Source organism: Lynx canadensis, chromosome B4 (assembly GCF_007474595.2).
Source record: "Lynx canadensis isolate LIC74 chromosome B4, mLynCan4.pri.v2, whole genome shotgun sequence".
Taxonomy (NCBI): domain Eukaryota; kingdom Metazoa; phylum Chordata; class Mammalia; order Carnivora; family Felidae; genus Lynx; species Lynx canadensis.
The window spans coordinates 130,083,441-130,105,633 of record NC_044309.1 but is presented as its reverse complement, the minus strand read 5'-3'; the positions used below and the strand labels follow the sequence as shown (position 1 = coordinate 130,105,633).

The 22,193-nt window shown below is 47.3% G+C and overlaps 2 protein-coding genes across 18 annotated transcripts in view; one reads left to right on the top strand and one right to left on the bottom strand.

The window, feature by feature from the left end:
* Positions 1 to 22,193, bottom strand: part of LOC115517677 — a 109,701-nt gene that overhangs the window by 14,984 nt on the left and 72,524 nt on the right. For 8 of the 17 annotated variants that reach the window (XR_004343897.1, XR_004343905.1, XR_003970012.1 and 5 more), the window contains exons 3-5: positions 6,997 to 7,197; positions 6,245 to 6,418; positions 5,389 to 5,751 (exon numbers count right to left, since the gene is read on the bottom strand). The gene's annotated coding sequence lies outside the window, so the exon portion shown is untranslated. Of the gene's footprint in view, positions 1 to 1,372; positions 3,357 to 4,599; positions 4,959 to 5,388; positions 5,752 to 5,837; positions 5,974 to 6,244; positions 6,419 to 6,996; positions 7,198 to 18,215; positions 18,312 to 22,193 lie in introns of those variants that run through there. The other 9 variants (XR_004343910.1, XR_004343911.1, XR_004343902.1 and 6 more) reach the window with 9 other exon arrangements.
* Positions 1 to 22,193, top strand: part of CACNG2 (calcium voltage-gated channel auxiliary subunit gamma 2) — a 108,954-nt gene that overhangs the window by 43,888 nt on the left and 42,873 nt on the right. The gene's annotated exons all lie outside the window — the stretch shown is intronic.

Sequence of the window (22,193 nt, the reverse complement as noted above, 5' to 3'; positions counted from 1 at the left end):
TGAACTTATACTGGGAAAAATATCGCATCATTTCTGAGGTTGAAACCAAGGATTCGCCGAGAGTAGAGCTGGGTGATGCACACCTTCCCAGCAGCTGGAAAGCAGACATTTGAGCGTATAAATTTCTTCCTTGACTCCTACTTTATTAGACAAAGATCTTAAATTTATTCTAGAGTTACTCATTCATTCAACATTTTTTTTTCCAAATCCTTATGTTGTCCCAGGGGATTCTAAGCTCTGGGAATAGAGTGGGGAGCAAACAGCAGACCCAGCTCTTGCTCCCGTGGAGCTTAGACATACAGCCCCACGCACACACCCCTACAAACTATGTTGTGAGGGAGGAAAAAGCCCTGGGAGTTAGAAAGAGTGTGTAAGCAAAACTTTAGCTAGGCTGGGGAAGCTGGGCTTTAAGGGATGACATGGTAATCAGGTGAAAAGTGAGGAAGAAAAGAGTGTTCCAGGCAATGGCAACTGCATGTGCAAGGGTCCTGAGGCAGGGTGGGGGTGGGGGGACAAATTGAGATAATTAAGAACCAGGAAGGAAGGCAGAGTGGCTAGAGTAAAGACAGTGAAGCAAGACTTGTGGAGGGAGAGACAAAGGCAGATGGTTATTTCATTCCTTAAAGCAATGAGAGCCACTGAAGGGTCTTAAGGATCCCATAATCAAGATGATAAGACTTGCATTTTAAATGACCCCTCTGCTACAATGAAGATGAAGAGGTAAGAAGGAGCAAGAATGACTGCGGGCAGACCTGAGGGGGCCACCGCAGCTGTGCAGGTGAGAGACAGTGGTGGCCCAGACTGGGATGGTCAGTAGGGAGGAAGAAAAGCAGAAGGATGTGAGAGGTAAATCAATAGGACTGAATGCAGTTAAGTAAGTGATGGCATCTCTAAGAATTTTAAGTGAAGATCTGCCAGGATTATCTGACTTATTGATCATTTGCAACATGGCTAATCCTCTAGGAACAAAAGCCATCGTGAGCGGACGTGCACGGGACGGTTTGGATAAGTAGTGTCATTATCTGCCCCTTGCCATCAGCCCACCATACCAAGGGCTATGAGCAAATGTAAAATAAGAGTGCCTGCCCTCAAGAAGTAAGCCCCAGGTCATTCATTCATTCTTTTCTTTATGGATTAGTGTGTGAGAAATCTCATCACCTACAAGATACGAGGGGACCCTGGAGCAGAGAAGGTCAGTGTCTGCAGCTGGCAAGGGTGGGGGCTAGGTAGCAGAACACGGCAGGGATTGTCGATGAGAATTCCAAACTCAGTTTAGAAATTCGCAAACGAGCAGAAAAGTAGAACATCTACGGGGTGTATGGTGTGGCTGGAGATCAAAGGGCCTTCTGAGGAATAAGAAAACGGCCATTAGTCCAGGTATGGATTTTACACTTTATTCATGTAAAAGAGGCAATTATTTGCTCCATTTTACAGACTAAAATAGGCTTCTTAGATTTTATGGGATTTTAAAAAACAAATATAACTGATTGCAAATCAATTTTTGTGAGGCTATAGATAAAACTTGGCTGAGGAGTCGCTAATGGCAGCATTGATAGCATTCTTATCTGATGCAGATTTCATCACCATGTAAACAGCTCGCAAACAAGGTCTTGGGCGCTGCCTCTATATAATGCTAACTTTTAATTCCAGTCAGCTTTTTCTTTTTAGTACGTCAAGATTGGTATCACTAATCTCACACCTGAGTTAGGGAACAGATACATTAGAGGAAGGTGGGTAGGTTTCATATAGTGGTCAATCATACCCATAAAATAGGTATTTCCTTATAAACTTGGGGAAAGTAGATAATAAAGAAAAAAAAGTGCATGTATAACCATGGAAAGACATTTCTCAGATGTGAGCTTGCTATTAGTCATTTCACACAATGTAACAAAATAAAGCCAAGCCAAGACTTAGAGGCGCCCAACACAAAATTTTAATTGTTGGAGTTTACATGTATCCCTAACTTTCTTCGTTTCTCCTTCAAAATTTTATTTCAACCTAATGTTGCTCAACCTTTAGCATAAATTAACGGGAGGAGTGTTCTAGGCAAAAAAAAACAAAAACAAAAACAAAACAAAACAAAAAACAAAACAAAAAAAAACCACCTGGCTCTATGTAGGAACTTTTGTATAGAAATATGTACTGGGGTTTTTTAAGTTTGGATACACATGATTGCTTCTTACAATGTTTCTTTCTTTTCACATTAGTTTCACTGTGGAAATAAGGAGTTACAATAGGGAGAGGCACAAAAGCAAAAGAAGAAATCCTCAATGTACATTTCCTATTATGAGATTCCCTGTAGCTCTGAAGATACATCTCCATAAAGTGATTTGACATCCATAAATGCCAATTTACAAAGCATTATCCACTATCATCAAGGAAAAAAAAAATATATTCTCCCTCTCTCCCTGCCCAATAAGTAAACTTTGCAAACAATTACAAGTACATGTAATCATAATACAGCAACTTGCATTTCTATAGCAACTTTCACTAGAGAATTTCTCAATGCTTTACAAACAGTAATTAATTAGACCCCCTAACATCCCCGTGAGGAGCCAAGGGAGGTGGGTACGCGCTGAACATCCCCCAACACAGACTCGCTGCCACCTCTGGGGTGGATGAACAGCTGTTGTTTAAAAACTGTAGAGCAAACAGAATTCAACATTTTAGAAAATCATTGGACTCAGAAGTCCAAGATGCAAGAGGCAATTGCATCTGGTGCACAGGCCTTTCGTGTTTCATGTAAATGTGATAGAGAGGGATGAGAGCAAGATACTATTTTCTATGTCATCTGCCATCACCGCATCCCCTAAGGCTGGATTCACCCAACGGCATGCAGTGACTCTGCTGGGTTCATCATCCCAGAAATGACCCCATTACCAAGCAATTTTGCTGTAAGAGATGTTTCTTAACAAACACACATATCGATCTTATTATTTGCCAGGCACTTTTTACAATGCTTAGTGACTTAGAACTTATTTGGTCCTCACAGCAAATCTTCCTGGGGTATTATTATTATTACTACTACCACCATTTTACAGGTGAGGAAGTGAGGCATAGAAGGTTTAACAAATTGGCCCCAAGTCCCTCAGCTAGTGAGTTGCTGAGCCAATGCAGTCTGGTTCCAGAACGCATGCTGTACCTTTCCCCTATGCTACCTCTCAGGGTTGGCATCGCCTGTAAATAAACTTGAACGTTTACAAATTGGCACATTTTCTCAACTTGGTCATGCAGTTTGTCTCCTATTTCGAGGAGGGGTTGTGGGTTTTTTTGTTTTTTTGTTTGTTTGTTTGTTTGTTTGTTTTTTCCACTCATGTGGTTACCAGGAGTAGTGACTCAGAAGGCAAGCAGCCAATCTGGAAAGAAAAGGAAGAGCCTCTTGCTTCAGCACCTTGGAGAGCGCCCCCCGACTGCTTACCCCAGCACTACAGCCCCTCTTTCAGACCTACTGAGGCTCTCTCGCAAGGCTGGAGCCTGAGAACAGGCAGAGCCAACCTAGCGGGGATTGTTTTTCACTTATTTCTGCCTTTATGACAACAGGAAATGGGTACAAGATTATCAGGTTAGTTTAGCCCGGGCCGTCTCGAACCTGGGACCTAACAGCTCTGGTTTTCCCATTCTTGGGATGTCTTGGGCCTAGAAGCTGATGAATTTCATACCCACTGTTATTTTCCCACTTCACTTGGATGTGCCTCTCTCTTTTTTTCCTCCCAGATCTCTGGCAGGAGACCATCTCCCAGGGCAACTAGGCTTTTGCTCAAGGGCCATTCATGTACTTTTTCAGTTTGCCCTGGGGGAGAGACAGTGAAGTGGTCGACCCTGAATAACACAGGTTTGAACTGTGTGGGTCCACTTACGTACACACACACACACACACACACACACACACACAGTACATGTATGTATACACACATACACAGTACAGCATTGTAAGTGTATTTTCTCTTCCTTAGGATTTTCTTAACCTTTTCTTTTCTTTAACATTTTCATTTCTCTAACATATTCCTCTTCTAGGAATACAGTATATAATACATATGACATACAAACTGTGTTAATCAACTGTTTATGTTATCAGTGAGGCTTCCAGTCAACAGTAGACTATTAGTCGTTAAGTTTCTGGGGAGTCGAAAGGTATACTCAGATTTTTGACTGCGTGGTTCAAGGGCCAACCGTATATGGTTAAGGGCACTGGTTCTGAAGTTAGACTGCCTGAAAATTCACCTCACCTCTGCTACTTCCCAGATAAGACCTTGGGAAAGGTACACAGCTTTTTAAGCCCCAGTTTTTCCATCTGTACAATGGGGTTAAGATGAATGATAGTTGAGTCGAAGGATCATTCTAAGGCTTAAATAAGGTCATATGATTAGATAATGGATTTTATTATAAGAAGAAATAGGGAAAGTACCGATATCCCTTTCTGAACAAATGAGACTCGTGTGACGGATATACTTTCCCTCTCTACCTTGGCCGTCAGGGAGCTTCAGACCAAAGCTCCCACTTGGCATTGGCAGCTTGATAGGACCCTATGAATTGCCTAGTGGTATTTCTTCTCCTCTGATGCTGACCCTCCCTTCTCACTGACATATTATTTGATCCTGATTTTTTTTTTTTTGTAATTTTATTGTCTGTGTCATTTCAGGTCACTGCATAAGATAGATAGACAAATGTGGATCGTTAGAATATTAGTCGCAAGTGAGCAAAGAGTTTGGTCTGGTTTGTTTGTTGCTATGCCCACAAAAGACTGGGACAGTACAAGTCAGTCGCATCTGTCCATAACTGATGCTTGGAGTAATCCCTTTACTTGGAGATACTGCGGTGACTAACTGAGTAGTTTTGCATCGGCGCTGAGTTAGCTGGCTGCTACAAATTCACTAATTATCTATGATTCCAAGAGCTCTTGCCAGGAGATGTTTCAGTGATGATGCTGTTTACAGTGCAGTCTATCTTTCTCAAGTTGTCTAAGGGCAGAAAATGAGGAAGCGGGATGGGAGGCTGGTGAGAGAAATTTCTCCTTATCAATATAACTAATCTTGGGATCTCAGCTGGTACAGACCCCTTCCCAAAAAAAGCTAGCAGGGTTTGACCAATGGGATAGAAACAAGAGTAGTAAAATTAGTTGCAAAAACATGCCCTTCTGACTCAGAGACCCAGTGTGTGGGCAGAGCTGGGCCGGCTCCTGTGCCGGGGGAGATCCCCTGGGAAGGGCTGGATCCTTCCCTGTGACACAGTGAAAGGCTTCAGTGCTGTTGCTATTTGTGACAGATTATTAGACAATATGAATGCACCAGGGGGATGGGAGTGTGGGGAGAGACTTGGTCGAATCAGATCACAGCAGCTCACACTGCCCCCAAACCCTCATCAGCCAAATTCAACTCCAATATAACTTACATTTCCTGAGTGCTTACTATACGCCGCGGCCAGGGAATTGCCGGATGCCGCAGGTTTCCAGGCATTTGGCTGTAAGAAAACAGAAAAAAAAAAAAAATGGAAAAGATGCTCACACATTTCTCTCTCTCCTTCACTTTCTCCCCTCGGTCTGTTGGCCTTGCCCTTAAGATTTTAACACCCTCCCAAGTAGGAATCAGCTTCCCTTCTGATTTTTGGAAGGCATCCAGCCTGCTCTCTTCTCTCTCTCTGCAGGGCATCATACACACAGCAATTCCAGCCAGGCAGGGAGCGCTTTTCTTTCCCCCACTTCAGGAAATCTTCCAGCTCTGGTCTTGTTACAAGAATCCTGCATTTGAAGTCTCCCTGGGAATAAACACACGTTTCTGATAACTCTAAAGATTAAGCCAATGAAATAAAAATTCATTTTTGAGACATAAACTGTAAATGACCGGGATTTTCCACGGAAATATTGGCACTTTGGTGGAGGCACGGCGGCCCTCAAGTTGATGGTCGTTTGCTGCAACGTGCCAGGCAGTCCTGCGGTCGTTCAATAGACAAGACATCATCAAATACCACATCTGAATTCTGTTCAGATTATTAGAATGAAAAGGGTAATTCAATTCAATTGCCTGAAGAATCATCCTACACAGGCATAAACAAAGCTGGCCAGAGGCAAAACTGCTTAGCAAGGGAAGAGTGGCTGGGGCCCTCGGCCTGCCTTCCTCCCCACCCCCCAGCTTAGTCCTCCCCTCTGCAGGAATCCCGGGTGAATTGAAATCAACGTGTTGCCCCTCCCAAGGGTATTTGCTTTCCCAGTGTTCTTTCTAGTTTGATAATGAAGGGATTAAAAACTCACCTTTATCAAACACCTACAATGGACCAGGCCCATTTTCACAATGTTAATCCCTGGACACACTCTGCACTTGTTCATTCAAAAACTACTATCTACACCCAGCCAGGCACTGTGCCGGGTGCCGGAGATCCAGCAGAGATCAAAGAGTCGGATCCTCCCCTCTCTGGGCTCTGCAGCCTGATGAGAAGAAAAAAAAAAGCAATAGACTAACAAATACATAAACGTTTGTCAAGCCCTGATAAGTGCTGTGCAGAAATATAGGGGACAGGGAGCGCCCAAAAGGAAATGCCGTGAGAGATAGGGTGGCCGCGCGGGGACTCTCAGAGGAGGGGACAGTTGGGCGGAATGAATGAGCTATGCTGCTATCTGGGGGAAACACATTCCAGGCTGAGGGCCCGGGAACAGCATGAGCAAAGGCCCTGGGGTGTTCCCAGCAGGAGGCACATGGGAGGGAGCCGAGTGAATGGGAGAGACGTGCTTTGTAGGCCAGGATGAGAGTTACCCACTCGGGGATATTGGAAGCCACTGGAGGGTCTAAGGAAAGCAGCGACATTGGAAGTTCATTGACTTGGGTTTTCAGAGCAAGCTTCTGAAAGCTATATGGGGACAAACTATATGGGGAAAGCTACATGGTGCCTATATGGGGACAAACAGGGAGACAGAGGCCCGTCAGGAGACAGCAGCAGTAACCAGTCACTGAGGTGGCCTGGACAAGAGCGAACCAGGGGAGGTGATGCTGAGATGTCAGGTCCTACCCTCTCTTGTGGAGACGGGGGTCCCGGTCGGCAGGTGAGGAAACGGAAGTGCAGCGAGGGTAGGTAATTACCCATGGCCGGGTGATTGCTGAGAGTCCCACAGGCTGCCCATTGCAGAGGCCTGGCTCTCTTTACTCTGCCACAAGCTTCTCTGTTGCCACGCAGTGAAAGGTACTGCTCCCTGGCGAAGGCATTTGAGTCCTCAGAGAGCAGAAAGAGGGATTTAGGGAGGCTGGCGATTTTTCTGGGCCCTTGTCATCTCACTCTAGCCCTTGCTTCGGCGGGGTTCCACCAAGTCTTAATCATAACGGTCAACACGTACCATGTTAGCACTCTGGACGTGGCAGTGTTCTAAGGGCTCCCCCCTTGTTATTGCAACGATCCCCATAATAGCTCCCAGGAAGGAACTACCATTATCATTCCCATTTTACAGATTGGGAAACTGAGGCTGAGCTGTGTTCATCAGTCCAAGATGACAGAGCTGGAATGTAGATCCCGGCGGTGAGGTTCCCAGAGCCCCAACCCTTCAATATCCTGCCACTTCTTCCTTGAAGAGACGTTTACTTTGCAGTGTTTTTCTACTGAATCGTGGGCTTAGAGACTGAAGTTCACACCACTGATACACGTTGAAACTGGCCCCCACTGACATGACCTTGGGGCACATTGGAGAGAGGGTCCACCAGGGCCCCTCCTCAAGGGCGCCGCCAGGATGGAGGCCACATGAGGTGGCCTCCGGGTCCCCATCCATCTCCAAGTCATTGCTAAGTCTCGTATCCCTGCCTTGTCCATCCTGGGTACAAGTCTCCAGGAGGTTGGGAGGGGAGAGTGGTGATCAATAGAACCACAGCCGCCAGCTCCTAATTTCATTGGATGGATGACAGAGACGCTTCCAATCCTCCTTTCTTCCGAGTTTTGAGAGGAAAGGGGAAACAGAGGTATAGGCTTGGCAGCTGGGTTGGGGGGGGGAAGGGGACAGCATGGGAACAGGGACGAGAGTGGGGGAGGCGTGGTGCATTCGGGCTTTCCAAAGACAAACTGAACTATTCTCAGAAGAAGGGAAGGTGGTGTGCGCCCCCCTCCTCCACCCCCGGGAGAGAGACATGAGGAGATGCTCATTTTCAAAACACCGCAATCCAGATCCCCCCCAAAAGTCCCTCTGTTGTCACACAACAAGCCCCCACCTCTACCCACCCTGCCTCAAAGGCACTTCATCATGTATTAGAGCCTCTCTAATTCCCCTCCCCCCCCACCAGGTAGATGACCTGGCTCCCCCCTTATGCCCCACCCAGCTAATAAAAATAAAAATAACATCTTCTCTTTATTGAGCTCTGCTTTTACGCACTTTAGCTCATTCGTGTTCGCATCAGAATAGCCCTGCAAGATGTGTCTGCTTATCTCCATTTTACAGAGGAGCCGCCCGCACAGAGCTCAGAGAAGTGAAGTGACAAGTGACTTGCCCAAGGTCACACACTGAGTAACTGGTGGACCAGTCACCCACACCTGACTCAGCTCAGGCTCTGTCTCCACCGCCCCGCCCTACCCCGAAGTTACTAAGTTACTGGAGGCCTGGCAACTTTTCTTGTTCAGTTTTGCATCCCCAGCATCCAGTTGGTACTAAGTAAATATTGATGGAAATGACACATGGATGAATAAATGGGTGAAAACTGCCTTAGAATGAACTGGCTGATATAAATATGCCACATGCACTTACGTTGTCAGAGACAATGCCAACAGTTTTTGAGAACCATTTATTCATTCAACAAATACAAAATGTGCTTATTGGAAATGCACTGAGTGCCGGGCAATGTGTTTGATGCGGGGAGATTGTGGGAACAGAGCCATCCTGGTCCCTAACCTCCAGGAGCTCATAAAACAGAGGGAGAGAAAAGACCAAGACCAAAGCAAGCAGCCAGCAAAGTCACAGAAGAAAAAAATATTTGCAAATAATTAACAAGCGAAGAAGGGAGAGTGGGGACACTAAGGAGAGGGCTTTGGTAGACAGGAACGTTCTCTGAGGAAGGAACGTTCAAAGTTGACTAGAAGTCACCCAGGAAAAAGTCGGGGAAGAGTTTCAGGCAGAATGAATGGCATATGTGAGGGCCCAAAGGCAGGATTAAGTGCGTAGAGCCTTCCAGAAAGTACAGGAAGACTATGTGGGTAGAGCCAAGGGTCCAGAGATGGAAGGAGACATGGGGCGGGGTGGGGGTGGGGAGGCCTTTCGGGCCTTGTTAAGTATTTTGGAATCCAGCCGCATGGCAATGGCAACCCTTCGAGGGATGGGAAGCATGCAAGTGACATCCTGAGATCTGTTCCCACTCGGTAGGCAAAGGGGAGCAGAGAAGGATCAGAGAAGCTGGTTAGGAGGCTGCAGTCATGCAGATAAGAGCTGCTTGGGCCAGAAGCATTAGGAAGTGGATGCATTTGAGAGCTCTTTTGGAAGCAGGAAACTGAGCAAAGGAAACTATATGGACCTAACTGGGCCGTGTCCACAAATGCACCCATGATGTAGTCAGGGCAGTGGGGGCCTGAAAACAGATAAGATTCTAATCCATAATCTATCTTTTATGACTGTGTCGTCAGGCCATCCAATCTGCTGGAGCCTCAGTTTCCTCATCCGGAAAACGAGGCGTCCCAGGAATGTTGTTGCTGAGACAATGCATGCCACGGTGTGGGGTGGTGATCTTCTCCCTTTGCCACCTCCAGATACTGGTGGTCCGACTTCCCCACTGCCCTCCTGAATACCGGGCTCTACTGCCCCAGTAAACATTTTTCAAGAAAGAATTAATCTCCAAGTATTCCATGCCAAAGGAAAAGTGCAGAATAGCCTTGCGATAGTCTGCCAGCCTCGCGCCACTAATACTTATCACGGCCACGGCGCCTCAGTACTTTACCAGTAACTCAATTACCAGTCCCTGGGCGCCTCCCAGCACAAAGCCTTTCCCGTGGGTCCCCATTGCCTTCCTGAGAAGCCCCGGACACAAGTCAATTCCTTGGCCCTAATGAGAGCTTTTCAACACCTGACAGTAGCCATGGAGCGTGTGCTAAGTACAGCCGTCAGGCCACCCCGGCTGCCTCCCAACCTCCCGAGACAGGGGGTCCTGGCCAGCCGGGAGGTGCCACGTGGGCTCTGGCATCAGGGCCTCACACAGCAGATGTTGCCGCCTTCAAAGCCGGGCCAATTATGATGTTAACGCCCTGGACACTAATCCCTGGGTCCTTGCCAGCCAGGACCTGCTCTGCTCTCTGGTTGAATAGCACAGGTCCTCTGGGGGTGGGGGGGGGGAGGGCGGCAGGGATGAAGGAAGGGTCTTGGGAAAGTCGCACTTTCAACTGCTCAGATTCAAAGCCTGACTTCCCCTCTGCATCACACCCAAGGCCTGAAGGTGTCCAAGTATTTTAGCAGCATGAACGCCAGCCCCCGTCACCACGGGGCAGTCAGCAAGGACTGTTATTAAAACTGAGACCCAGAAAATGAAATGTCTTACTCAAGGAACTAAAACACATTCGCGGGAGTTCCCTGAAGACAGATTTGCTCTCCTGATACCCAGATTTCTGAAATGTGTTCAACAAATGGCAAGCTCCCGGGGAGCAGGGGAAAGAGCACAGTGTCCAGCACATGGTAAATATTTTTGGCACGAAATGACTAGCCCTGGTTCAAACTCGGTATCAGAACTACGTTCCATGGTCTCACACTCAGTTGTAGAAAGGGAGATACCCACGCTGCATCATCAGTGACAAATGTTTTTTAACACCTGGCTTCTCACCATCCAGAAGGCCCCTGAGCCATCTTTTCCTTGGCCCAGGCTGCGTGTAAGCTACAAAGCAGGTCCCAGAGGAACCTGACCTAGATGCAGAACCATGGACAGCTACCTTGAGGTGATGGGTCCAGGGCATCTGGAGGATATGCTAAAGGCGAGCCTGGCAATTGTGCGTTCGGAGGCGGGGGAGTGGGTTTGGACAGTGCATTCGGAGCAGAGAGAAGAGCTGAGCAATGGCCCGTGGCTGGAGGAAGGAGTTGAGAGGAACAGCAGGACAAGAAGGCGGAGAGACAGGCAAGGCTCAGACAAGGAGGTACGGGCGGCCCAAGTGAGGGATTTGGGTCTTTGTTCTAAAAGCAGTGGCGAGGGTGGGGGGCCACCTGGGTGGCTCAGTCAGTTAAGCAACTGACTCTTGATTTTTTCAGCTCAGGTCATGATCTCCCAGTTCTTGAGTTTGAGCCCTGCATCAGGCTCTGCACTGACAGTGTGGAGCCTGCTTGGGATTCTCTGTCTCTCTGCCCCACCTCCTTCCCTCTCTCTCAAAATAAATAAATAAACTTCAAAAAATAAAAGCAGGGGGAAGTCACTGAGGAGTTTCAGGGTGAGGAAATAGCTGGGGCGAATGCTCAGAGATGAGGTGGAAAAGACTGGAGAAGAGCTGAGGTTGCCTGCAGGAGGACAGGTGAGCCACAGTCCAGGCACATAGAAATGACAGCTCAGCCCAGGGGGGGCAGCGGCAGAGATAAAGAGAAGAGGATGGCTTTAAAAGAGATGTCTAGAATCCTGATTCTCACAACTTCTTCATCACAAAGATGACAAGGCAGGAGATGCTGGACGGCGGAGGGGCCTGGCAGAGGGGTGGGGACAGTGTGTGACTCCTAAGCTTAGGCTGGAGACACAGAGTCTGAGATGTCCTGGAGACACCCAAACGGAGACACCCTGTGGGCAGCTAGAGATATGGGAGTGGAGTTGGGAACAGTCAGGTCCAAAGTCACAGATGGAGTAGCCACCCTATGCAGGCGGAAACGATGAAGTTTCACAGGGACAGAGTACATCAAAAGGAGGAGCCCTGATCTGCCTCAGCCGTTTCCCACTACTTCACATCTGGGTCGCTTCTGATCATTTGACATTTTAAGTGTCCCAGTAATGAACACCCTTGTCCTAATTTACAGCTTTTCCATATTCTAGGTTACTTTTCTAATAGCCTACCTTGCTAACATGGCTAGCAACGGATAAGTGCTAAGAGACTGAATATCTCATGTGTCTGAAATGAAACAGAAATTTTTTAAATTTTTTTTTCAACGTTTATTTTATTTTTGGGACAGAGAGAGACAGAGCATGAACGGGGGAGGGGCAGAGAGAGAGGGAGACACAGAATCGGAAACAGGCTCCAGGCTCCGAGCCATCAGCCCAGAGCCTGACGCGGGGCTCGAACTCACGGACTGCGAGATCGTGACCTGGCTGAAGTCGGACGCTTAACCGACTGCGCCACCCAGGCGCCCCTGAAACAGAAATTTTTTTTTTCAACGTTTATTTATTTTTGGGACAGAGAGAGACAGAGCATGAACAGGGGAGGGGCAGAGAGAGAGGGAGACACAGAATCGGAAACAGGCTCCAGGCTCTGAGCCATCAGCCCAGAGCCTGACGCGGGGCTCGAACTCACGGACCGCGAGATCGTGACCTGGCTGAAGTCGGACGCTTAACCGACTGCGCCACCCAGGCGCCCCAGAAACAGAAATTTTTTAATCGACCACAATTTGTGGTGGCCCACGTAACCAATCTCTCCTGATACCTGCTGATTTGTTAAGTCTTCCCTAACGAGCCCAACCAAAGGGAACTTCTTCCTCTGAATTCTAATGGCTGATCCTAGAGACACTCCATTCTTGTCCTTCAGAGGTCTGATATTTTAGGATCTATGTAGTTCCCCTTCCCTGTGGGGACACGTTCCAAGACACCCAGCAGATGCCTGAAACTGCAGACAGTACCGAACCCTCTATATACTATGTTTTTTTCCTGTCCCTACATACCTATGATAAAGTTCAACTTATAAATTAGGCACCTAAGGGACACCCGGCTGGCTCAGTCAGTGGAGCGTGAGACTCTTGATCTTGGGGTGGTGAGCTCGAGCCCCACGCTGGGCACAGAGGTTGCTCAAAATAAATAAATATATACATTAAAACTTTTTAAAAATGTAAATAAATAAATTAGGCACCATAAGAGATTAACAGCAATGACTAATAATATAGAACAGTCATAGCAATCTACAATATATAGGACAGTAAGTTACACGAATGGGGTCTCTCTCTCTCTCTCTCAAAACACCTTATTGTCCTGTAGTCGCCCTTCTTTTTGTGATGACATGAGATGATAAATTGCCTACTTGATGAGGTGAGGTGCGGTGAAGGACGCAGGCATGTGACACAGCGTTAGGCTATCACTGACCTGACATGCCGTCCGTGTGCATCCAGACCGAGGTCGACAGCGGGTCACAGAAACGGCAGAGAGCAAAACCGCGCATAAGGGGAGACTACTGTGTATATACTTAGAGCGTAACTGTTTTTCCTCGTCGTCCGTGCCTAGAATTCGAGAGCCGGGACTATGTTTTATACTTCTTGATACTCCCCCCAGGGCCAACAAAACCCTCTGAGGGCCAACGTGGGATGGCCACGATAGATTAGCTAGGCAAGAGGATCGTAAGAACCAGTATCGATCCCTTGCTGCACATCAAGACGTGTTCTGGGAGCTTCAAACACAAAACGTATTTCAAGTCTCCAAAAACAAAAATGCTTCTCCTCATTTATTAGGGAAGTAGTATCTGAGAGGACAACTGAACCCCCAAATCCCAGGGGCAGGAAACACAAAACTGTCTTTCTCGTCGACACCTGGTTTCTCAGTCACTCAAAGTCCCAAACAGGCGGCTCTCCTAGAGGCACTGATGTAGGGACCTGTGCCTTCTGGTCTTGTGGCTCCACCGTCCCTGGCACACGGCTTCTGGAGTTCCCAGGCTCCTCTGCCTCAGGCCAGAAGGGCAAAGAGCGTGACAGAGAGCCCTTGAGAGGTTCTTATGGGCTACGCTCAGAAGCGACACACATGGCATTCATCACGTTCCTCGGCCCAGAACTCAGGCACGCGATCATACCCAGCTGCGAGGAAGGCTCAGAAATGCAGTCGGGCTGAGTGCTGGGCTCCCGGGAAAACAGATGGGATGGTTCATCGTAGTCTCTGCCACGTGGCAGGAGAAACCAGAGCCCAGAGATGTTAAGTAACTTACCTGATGTCATACAGCAGAGCTAGGATACATACTCCGGTCTGTGTCACTCCAAAGTCCATGCTTTCTCCACTGCACCCCACTGATCGACAATGGTCATGGGGGTGCTGTCCTTCGGGGCCTCTGAGATGCATCTGCCTGAATCACCTTGGCAATTGTTCGATTCCACTTATAACCTAACTTCATACTGCTAGCGAGCAAGACAGGTTCACCCTAAAACCGACTTTCAGATGTATTTTCCAGATACATCTTCTGTGTCTTCCAAAGATGCTCCCGGTGTCCTCCTTCAACAAGTCAATCAATTCGCTGACATGCCCTCACATTAGGTAGGCACATTCCTGTTCTGAAGTCTATGCCTTATAAACTTGACATATTCGGATGCCATGGCTTTTATCGTGAGTAAATTAAAGCTCTTAAAACGTCAGAATGTTTCTGTTTCATTTGACGTTCCCACCATAGGTCAGACGACTGCTTCCAAAACAGACATGTCTAAGTGGCTGTCTAACCATATCGCTCAGGATGGCTTTTTAGGAAGTACAGGATGCCCAGCAGTGCGGTGATCTGAGGCCCCTGAGCATCAGTAATTCTGTTTGGATCTGTTCCCATGTAAGCCATTTACAGAGCATCAACTGGACTTGGAAAACCAAGAGGGATGTCGGGAAGTCAACTGGCACTCCCTCTTTGCACGCATATATAGTAGAATCTTAAAGTTGGGGAAAATAATGACATTGGTAATGGCTGTAGCCATAATCCTCAGTGAACGCATTCATTCAACAAAGATTTACTGAGAGCCCATTTTGTGCCACACACCATTTCAGAAGCTGGAGATTCTGTGCCTAAAACAAGATCTCTGACCTCAAGGAGGTGACATTCTAATGGGGGAGATGTATGAATAAATATATAATGCATTAAGCAGTGCTGAGCGCTGTGACAGCAGGTTCAGGAGACAGGATGAAGCCTGGCGGTAGGCTGGGGTGGGTGTCTGGGGTGCTGGGGAGGGTGCTGGGGAGGGTGTCTCTGAAACAGTGACATTGGAACAAGGACCTGAGACAAGTGAGGTAGGGAGACGCCATGCCAGAGGGGACAGTAAGTGAGGAGGCTTGAGCAGAGAGGGTGCATGGCATTTTCCTGAAACAGCAAGGAGTTCTGGTGAGCCGGGGGACAATGGTAGGAGGCAGCAGAGGAAACTGGGAGGGGCAGATTGGCAGAGGCTGATGGCCCACGGTAAGGGCGTTGGGCTTTCTGCTTCAGCTGAGATGAGACCACTTGAGGGGTGAGATGCTAGAGGTGGGGGCTTGAGGATCGAGTCCCAGGGCGCTCTACCTCTTAGCATCTAGAAGATGATGAGGAGCCAACAAAGACAGAAAGGAGTAGCCACAGGGGCAGGAAGAGAACCAAACTCGGGGTCGGGGATGCCAAAGGCAAGTGAGGAAATTCAAGGAGAGTGATGGGCCAGTTCAAGTGCCTAGTGATTGATCGAGGAAGATGTGAACAAACTGTCAGATCTGACAAGGAGAGCTCACTGGTAACCACGTCTGTCAGCGGAGGATGCTGAAAATAAGGAAGTCTCCTTATGAGAGCAGGGCACCTGGGTGGCTCAGTCGGTTAAGTGATCAACTCTTGGTTTCAGCTCAGGTCATGATCTCACGGTCCCGTGAGTTTGAGCCCTAAGACGGGCTCTGTGCTGACATCTTGGAGATTGCTTGGGATACTTTCTCCCTCTCTCTCTGCCCCTCCCCGCTCATACAGGCTCTCTCTCTCTCTCAAAAATAAATAAACATTTTTAAAAGTTATAATAGAATACTTTTTAAAAAAAGCCTTATGGGAGACAGATGGAGAGAGAATGGAAAGAAGGGGGACCTCCCCCTCCTCCCTCTCCCCCTTCCCCGCCCCACTACTATTTTCCAGGCACAGTACAAGCTCGTTATAGGAGCTTCCAATTTAATTCACAGGACCACCTTGGGGGAGGGAGGGGACTGGTTTTCTGAGCTTCACAAAGAGGCTCAGGGAGAGAAAGAATTCAGCTCCTAAGTGTGAAATCTGGACTTGGCCTTTGTGGGTGCCAGACTCCAAAGCTCCCATCTTCTTTCCTCTGGGCTAGTCTCCATCTCTTAGAGGTCGTCTGGGGCAACGAACACAAAATGAATTTCCACTTTTAAAAAAATCTCAGAAAATAGGTCATTCAGCTTCTCTTTGAACAGTGTCTGAATCATTCTAATGATTAGCATCTCTCCTTCAGATTTTTAATTAAAGAGGTTCCATAAGCCACCCCTACACTACCACACCACGGAGCACTCTTCAAGGAAGTTTTTCCTTCCACTACTCCACTTCTCTCCCCGTTAAAAAAAAAATTGTTTTTAAGTCTTATTTGAATAGGAAAACAATCCTATTCACACCAACCCTCAGGAGTGCGAGCTAGAGTTCTTTTTCCACCTCAGACTCTACCCTGAGCTCCAGGCCCACACGGAATGCCCACGTGCCTGCTGGAAATCTCCACCGGATGTCCCACTGGCCCTTGTATCTGTCCAGATGCTCCGAGCTGCCAGTAAGGGAAATGCAAACAGGCTGCACGACACGCAAACAGCTTCCTCACATAACTGGGCAGCTCCAGCCTGTCTGCCTGGGTCTCAATATCCTCAGAGAGGTGGCTAGACAGCTGCAGTGATTTGGGACTGCACATCCAGGCGACCAGGCTGGGCTGCTTCCAGACACTCTCAGGTGAAAGCAATGAAGCTGCTTTCCCAAAAGCCCTCTGAAACCTGTCCCCCCATCCCATTGGCCCAAGTGAGTCACATGACCACTTTCATACTACTCATTGGGGGGGGGGGGTGAGTTACCTGCCTAGACAGGGGGACCACCCCTGGAGCTGGGCGCTGGGTCAGCTTCCCCTGAAGGACAGGACTGTGCTGAAGGAGGGGCAGGGAAGAAGGAGGAGCCAAATGGCTACGAGGGAAGCAACACACATCTGCGAGTCTATAACTTGACTATAACACACATCTGCGAGTCTATAACTTGACTATAACACACATCTGCGAGTCTATAACTTAACTCCTCCCTCCTCAACCCTCCCCACGCTCTGTGCTGCATTGCAGTGAACAGAAACCATCCATGAACTCCATGGAACCCATAAAATGAGTGTTCACAATCTACCTCGCACGTCTAATGAGACACTGTGTCCCGCATCTTCTACGCGCTGAATAGCTCAAGAACCTGTCCCTTCTCTCCGTTCCCCCTTACTTCACCTACCGCCAGCTCTACCTGTGCTATTGCGACGGCATCTTGACTAATCTCTGCTTCCTGCCACCTCCCCCCAAGCAAACACCTACACTGGAAGCTCATCATCTTTCAAACGATGAAACCAGACAGTGTTAAACCCACCCCCCTCCCCACCGCCCCGGTTGCAAAAGTCTTCATTGACTACCTGAGGCTTTGGTGTTGCATGTGGTGCTCTCATGGGGCCAACGGGATCCTTCAAGACCTCTGCCTGCCCTTCCTGCCATCTCTCATCCCTGTCCGTAAACGTGGGTTTATGCCATGCCTGCTGCCCCCCCCTTCAAACAAAACAAACTTCCTCTTCCCCACCTCTATAAATGGCCACCATCTACCCACTGCTCAGGCAAAAGCATCCCAGAAGGTATCCTTTATTCCTCTTTCCTTCTCCCCTCACTTTTCTAATCCTTCCATAGAAACTGTTGCTTCTACCTGCAGAACATAATCCCAAACTGTCATCTTCTGACCAAGTTCACAACTACGACCTCCACCCAGGCCACCATGGCTTCCCACCAGGGTCTATCACCATAGCTGACCAACTGGTCTACCTACCCACTCACACCCCTTACAAACAATTCTTAAAGTCCTCACAAGGGCCCACAGGCACTACATGATCTGGCCCCTGCTCACCTCTCTGACCACAACACCCCCTTCCCCTTCCACTGTCCCCCTCATTCATTGTCCTTCTTCTGATCCTTGAGGACACCAAGTTCTAACCCTCACACTTGCTGTTCCCGCCTCCTTGGATATTCTTCCCTGGAGCTTTGGACTGATGACTCAAGGCACAGCATGGAAGGTAATCTCTCTGAGATGGTCCTTGGCCACCTTCAGGCCCACCACACCCTCAGATCACATTATACTTTCTTGTATTTTCACAACACGTTACTCTTTGAAAGCCTCTTCTTCCTGGATTTGTTGCTTACCAGTTCTTTGCCTGGTCCCTAGATTATAAGCACTCTGAAGGCAAGGGCATTGTCTGTCTTGTTCACTCAGTTCTTGGGAAAGTGCCTGGAACACAGTAGGAGCTCAATATGTGTCAAATGAATGAATGAACAAATGACTATTGTATCTTTCTTGGCTTATATACTTATCACCCGGCTCCCTTTACCTGCCTAACTTTTTGTGTCTTTCAAATTCAGTTCTGCCAATCATCAGCTCACACACACACACACACACACACACACACACACACACACACAGTGTTGCTTCTCCTCTCTCTCCCATAATAACAGCCAGCATTTACCTCTATCCCTGTACAGAACACCCTGCACGATAGCTATGGCTCCTCCCTCCATGTTCTGGGGTCCATGGGGATGGGTCTGTGTCCTTCCAATCTGCTTCTCCATCACCCAGTTCACAGCCTGTCCAGAGAAGGCACTCGGTGACTGCCAGGTGAACGAATGAAAGTGTATTCTTCACTGATACTTAGAGCTTTGATTATTCCTTAGAGATAAAACTAGACCTGTATTACCCATTTCTCTCAATCAAATCTCCAAGTTTGAGATTCAGGAGACATCCTAAATTGCCTCCCAAGGTCCCTTTAAGTCTTTACTCTTGCTGTAACAGGCTAACACTTCTCTAAATTATTTGAGAACTGGAGCTTCCCTCAACGTTGTATTTCTGATTGGTTGCTATTTGTTTTGACAGTTGTCGGATTTTTTTATTTATACCAAGCTCTCTCTGGGGTTTAGTTTACTGGACCCTCTCAATATAACACCTAGAAAGAAGAGAAAATGACTTACCTGTAAATCTTTTTTATTGAAGGTGTGCCATAAAACAGACCTCCCTTCACCTCTCCACTCTCCCCTGAGATTTAAGGATTCTTGGTTTTTATTGTTGTCTTTACCACTCATTTGGAAAGGACAGAGCAATGGGAGGCTGGAGGAGCTTGTTAGCTCCACCCAGGAGGGATCTTTGGGCTCACAGTGTCCCTGCCGGTGGCCCCAAACAGTGGGCGCTATCGTGGGAGTTTTTGATAGTTTCATACCAGAAACATACACCAAGCTGAGGAAATCTACTACATGACATACATCCATAGAGCCGAAATTACAGACTATTTTCTCCTACCTGTCCCTTTTGTTTGATTTCTGGCAGATGTCCATGGGTAAAACCACCAGTCTCCCTGGGAAAGCAGAACCCTAACTCTAAATGAGGGCTTTCAGGGCTCCTACAGACAGAATCTTTCTCTTGCTCATTTTAACTGGCATTTCCATTGGAGATGGCTGCAGAGTAGAGGATTTGCAGGAAATGAATATTTCAGAAACTCAGATGAACATTCCCTCAGCCAGTTACTCCCACCTCTTTCTCCAACATCCATCCAGGCTAGAATGTTGATTAAGGTCAACAGGAAATTGCTTAATACCCTGCTTTATTTTGTCTCTGCACATACTAGTCACTGTGTATTTCAAAAACATCTTGTCCCCAAACATCTATCCTTTTTTAAAAATAGCATATTATTCTTTGACTGTATAAGCAAAACATGCCCCTTATAAAAACTAAAGTAATACATGGGGCGCCTGGGTGGCTCAGTCAGTTAAACATCTGACTTCGGCTCAGGTCCTGATCTCACAGCTCGTGAGTTCCACCTCCAGAGCTCCACCCCCACATCAGGCTCTATGCTATATGCTAACAGCTCAGAGCCTGAAGCCTGCTTCTGATTCTTTGCCTCCCTCTCTCTCTGCCCCTCCCCTGCTTGAGCTCTCTCTCTCTCTCTCTCTCTCTCTCTCTCAAAAATAAACATTCAAAAAAAATTTTTTAAACTTCAGGAATACAGAAAAATATAAAGAAAACAATTAAAATAATTCACATTGATAACATTTTAGGAGGTAACATTTTAAGAGAACTACAAATTCTTTTGTTTTTTCTGTGAATATAGATATACGTCTTTTTTTCATTTTTATACTTATTAATTTTTGAGAGGGAGGCACAGAGTGTGAGCAGGGGAGGAGCAGAGAGAGAGGGAGAGAGAGAGTCTGAAGCAGGCTCCAGGCTCTGAGCTGTCAGCACAGAGCCCCAGAGCCTGCTGGGGGGGCGTTGAACCCTTGAACCGTGAGATCATGCCTTGAGCCGAAGTCAGACGCTTAACTGAGCCACTCAGGTGCTCCTAGATACACATCTTAATCCAGGCTCAGATCATGTTGGATGCCCAATTTTACGTCCCCTTTTGTCTAAACATCATATCGAAATTTTTCTCATATGGTTCGTTTTTGAAAGCATGACTTTTAATGAGCTAACCATATTTTGCGAGTTTTAAAATTCATCTTAGAGAAAATAAACCCTAAAGGAATTATCGGGTGACATCAACCCAGCTACCCCTAAGTGAGTCCAAAATTCAAAAATCAGAGTTATTCATATTAGCCGTTTTTTGGTGGTCTCCATGGAAACTCGCCAACGGGCAAGACTGAGGTGAATTTAAGGTAGCTAAGCCCTGGAATGCAGAACTCAAAGCCTAGCTTCGGGTCATGGTTCTTTCTAGTCTGTGGAATTATAGGCTGGTTTCACTTCCTTTACTCTTTCTTTCTGTGCAGACTAAATTTGTTACCACCAGCATGCCTTGCTTTTAAAATCAGAAATAAATCATAACGCTATTTTCATTTTGGAAGCAAACACCTAGTTACATATTTATCCTGGTTCTATCATTCTCTCTCTCTCTCTCTCTCTCTCTCTCTCTCTCTCTTTCTCTCTCTCTCTCTCTCTCCACACACATACACCCCACAGGAGCCCCACCCTGAGCCCGTTGCCCCTCCCACTTTTCCAGGGGCACAGCCACCACCCCCACTCATACCTACCCACCCCACCCCCACCCACCGGCCCCAGTCCCCGGGAAGGCAGTAGTGGGTGTGAGGGGCTTTCACGCGATTCCCAGTCCCTTCCCATCCCGCGGCAATCAGCTCATCTCAAGCCTGATGCCAGGAGGCAGCACCACTGAGCCGAAAGGAGACTAACTGATGGAAACAGGCTTAGGATGTCAGAAGGGCTGGGTCACTTCCTATCTATGCCGCCCTGGCCAGGTCGTCTACGCTCTCTGAACCTCAGTTTCCCCATCTGTAAAAGGACACCAGCTTGCAGAATTATACCATAATTAAATGAAGTCATCTCTGACAAAAGCTTGCACCAAATAAATGCCTTCCTCACACACTCACGGACCATCTTTGGGGCCAGTCCTCCCTCTGGCCAAGGCCAAGGCTGAGATGTCTTAGCTGTAGCTGCAGACTCTCAATCAACTGTAACTTTTCTGCTTGCACAAAGGGGCACCTTTTAACACTGGAGCCAGGAACTCTGGCAAAGGGCTGGGAATCTGGTTTCAAAAGCAAAATAGTGAGTAGATGAAAACCAAAATATTTCTGGAGCTCTTGAGAACGCTCTCTCCTGATTGGTTACAGTTCTCAGCTCGCCTTTGCAGTGAAATCCACAAGATCTTCTGTACACATTGTCCTCATTGATGAAGAAGGAAACACACTAACAAAAGCCTGATGGTTTCTATCTTCCAACTCCACATTTCATCTAATTAAAAAAAAAAATAAGACAGAGGAATCGGGGGTAAAGATGCAAAAGGGGGAAGGAAGAAGAGAATAAAAATGGGCAAGAGTGATACGGGTCAGATGATTCCATAAAAAGACAAATAAAGGAAAAGAGAAACAAACAAGAGGCAAGAATGAAGTAGGTCGATGTTGTCATCCTTCGCCAGAGGAGCAAGCTTGGTTCTAGCATTTTAGTGACTCATTTCAGAGACCAAAACAAGTCAAGATCAGAAATAGGATTAGAATTTGGAGCTCTTGGTTGGTCTACAGTTGACGCCAATTGTAAAGCTGTCAGCGCAAATTTATAACCAGGTTTTCAGGGGCAGCTAGCTCACTCTGCTAAATTTTTCATGTCTGTCCCTTTAAATTCCCAAACAGCAT